Source organism: Sinocyclocheilus rhinocerous, unplaced genomic scaffold, assembly GCF_001515625.1.
Source record: "Sinocyclocheilus rhinocerous isolate Xijiao unplaced genomic scaffold, SAMN03320098_v1.1 scaffold783, whole genome shotgun sequence".
NCBI classification, from domain to species: domain Eukaryota; kingdom Metazoa; phylum Chordata; class Actinopteri; order Cypriniformes; family Cyprinidae; genus Sinocyclocheilus; species Sinocyclocheilus rhinocerous.
The window spans coordinates 143,639-146,971 of record NW_015654936.1 but is presented as its reverse complement, the minus strand read 5'-3'; the positions used below and the strand labels follow the sequence as shown (position 1 = coordinate 146,971).

The following is a 3,333-nucleotide window of genomic DNA, read 5'->3' as shown; positions in this document are numbered from 1 at the left end:
TAATTATTATTATAATTATTAATAAATAAAGTAAAAAAAATGTTCTGAATATTTTTTTAATTAAATTATCTTATTTTTTATTTTAAAAATCAATATGAAAAATTCTCCAAAATGGGTATTTTTTATTAAACACACTTAATAAAATGCTTGATAAATAGTATTATTATTATTATTATTATTAATAATAATAATAATAACAAACATTAAAATGGAATTTAAATGGATTTAAAATTTGTGTACCAAATATATTTTTTTTTACTAAATACACTTCATTAAATACTTCATAAAAGAAATATGTGTTCAAATTTTCCTAAATATACTAAATAAAATGCTTCATAGAAAAAATAACAGAAAAAGGTGTCCATATTATTAAATAAAATGCATAATAAATAATTAAAACAAGTAATTTGTGCCCTCAATATTTTTAAATTAAATAATCCCAATACAATTATTGATGATAATAATAATAATAATCTGAAAAAAATTGTCCAAATTGGTATATTTTTTATTAAATACACAAAAACACTTCAATAGAAATTTGTGCCCTAAATATATTTTAATAAATACACTTAATTAATACATTCATTAAAGCATTAAGCCACAATTACATTCAAAATACAGCTTGGCCTCGAGTACTTGCTTTTACTATTTAGTTTTTATGTTTTTTTATGTTTACTATTTAGTATTTAATGTTTTTATAAAAGACATTAAAATAAAACTAGACATGTTTTCTTTTCAATGAGCATTTAATTTAGCATTTTAGGAAAATTATGATTTTTTTAGATGTGATTATATTCATAATATATCAGAGCTTTTTTGTGCACATTTTTGCTTAATTAAACCATAAAAAATTATATATAGGCCTAGAAGTGATTTAGCCTCTGTATCTGTAATCTCAGGTGTTATAACCCGAAAATCTTAGACGTGCCAATGTCATAAGAATCCAAAACATCTTATGTTACATACTGTTTTCATCCACTTTTTAAAACATTTTTTTTATGAGTCATAACAATTAAACTCAATAAGACGATAGAGGACCTTAAATAGCGATGACATATGCCGGGTTTACGGGCCCGGGTTATAAATGTCTCCATCCAGATATCCGCACACATCCAGACCTCCAGGCCCCACGAGAGAATACAAAGTGAACCTGAGCCTGGAGTCTGTCAGGAGCCCAGAGCTGAGGGGGCCAGACATATTTCTTGACTGGATGCTGCTCCTTAGATCAGCGTCTCTCTTTGATCCGTATAGTAGCTGGATACGACTTCAAAGCCGAGCCTCCATAATCTGTAAAGCTGCGTAACTCCACCCAGAGCTCACTGACACTTCAACAAAACAACATACACTGCTAGATCTGCATAACCAACGCCTGCATTATCAGTTATTTTGACCCTTCAATGCATTACATCTAATAAGAAACATCATTTGGATACAGAAAAATAGGTTTTGTATTAGTTTTAATGACACACATTTATAACATGTAATGATGAGCGGTTTCCTGTAATCACATGATTTATTGGATCTCAGCTTGATAAGACGGCGGTGTTTATTGTAGTTTGGGTGGATAACACATTTCATAAGCTTATCTACGCCTACACCTGTTCATAAGGGCAAATGTGAAGATTACAGCTGCAATAAAGCATCAAAAGGACCCTGAAGGAACACCGTCCAACTCTTGTGTTACTTTTTAAGGATTTTTTATGGAAATGTTAGCGTGTAATAAACGTTGTCAGCGGGTGTGGCTCACAACACTATGCTATACAACAGGTCCATTGAGTTATTTATCTGACACACAATGACGCCACATTTCTGAATGAACAAGTCACTTCCACTACAAGGGACTTTCCACTCCCTTAAAAAACGGCTGATTTTCTTTCAGAAATAACTGAGGGTGTTGCAACAAATCCACAAAATATCATTGCAAAGGCCATGCAAATCTTCTGGAAATGCTCTATTGTTTTTAGTTATAATGTTGTAACTATTGCATAAGGACTACAAGACTAGTGCGCAGCCACATTATGACATGAAAAGGTAAAATATTGTAAATTATTGTATAAATTATTTTAGAATTATTAAAAAAAGTAAATAATAAAACATAAATAAAAATTATAACTTGTCACTATCACCTCAGAAATAACTGAAGATGTTCTGGCGAAAGCCACAAGCTGTCATTATAACACTTTTGTAAGAAGTACATAAAATATATAAATAAAAATATATGAATGCTAAAATGCTATATTATTTTGAAAGTACGTTGGTATAACCAACTGTTTGAGGAAAGCGCGCAACCGAATTGTCACGTGTATTACAATATTACAAATGAATTAAATTCAAAACGGTTATTTAATAAACTCATTACTCATAAATGAAGTCCAAATTCAAACTCAGTTTTATGCTAATTTATTTAAATAAATACACACATCATGAAATAACTTAGTACAACATTGGTATTTGCAGCATTCCTTTGTAAAAAATAAATAGATACATTTACATGTACATATCCGCAGCCTTATGGAGGCACTTAAGAAAGTTCAAGGATTCAGTCTTGAGTGTTTTTGAGGGTTTTGCTTGTTGAAATCATTGCAGGTTTATTCCGAAGACCTTCACGGACCAGCTCAACGACAGTCCAGACTCTGAGCACATGAGCTCCTTTCAGACATCGTCAAAGCTTCGCTTTGGTCCAAGCTTCAAGATTCAGTTCGCTGTATCTCTAAATGAATCGGAAAAAAAGGAGAATTCAGTCATTCAGGTTTTCCTCTGTAAAACTATGCATCTGTAACTAGCCTCTATTCGATTGCTAGCTTCAATATAGGTCTAAACCACACCAATCATATCAAACAAGTACTCGAAAAACATCTTTGTTCAATAAATATCCACATTGCAATGGTACACTCTTAAAAATAAATGTTCCAAAAGGAGGTTTTCATTAGTTTTGGTTCCCCAAAGCAGTTCTTAAAAGAACCATTTTTTCTTAGTGTGAAGAACATTTTAATAATCTAAAGAACCTGCACTGTAAAGAACCTTTTGTGGAACGAAAAGGTTCCACGGATGGTGAAGGTTCTTTGTGGAACCATTGATGCCAATAAAGAACCTTTATTTTTAAGAGTGTAGGCAGTTGATTTCTCACCATGTTCGGCTTGGATTGGAAACATCTCAAGGTGCTCTAGCCTTGCATCTCTCCTGCTGTCCCAGAGAAGTGTTCTCCGATTCCTGTAGCGTTTTAAAGTCCTGAATGGCTTTTCTGTTCTGAAAGTCAATCAGAGCCATTGTAATGACGGCATTCCAGCAGCTCTCCTCGCCTGAGCACCTGAAGTCAATCTCCTTATTGTCTGT

The 3,333-nt window shown here is 32.2% G+C and overlaps 1 long non-coding RNA gene across 1 annotated transcript; it reads right to left on the bottom strand.

Moving 5' to 3' along the window:
* Positions 1-2,377: 2,377 nt before the first annotated feature.
* On the bottom strand, positions 2,378-3,326 carry LOC107717819 (uncharacterized). Its single transcript, XR_001637346.1, has 2 exons — positions 3,128-3,326; positions 2,378-2,710 (listed from the first exon to the last, which is right to left on the bottom strand). It is a non-coding gene; the product is annotated as an uncharacterized LOC107717819 (long non-coding RNA).
* Positions 3,327-3,333: the final 7 nt, after the last annotated feature.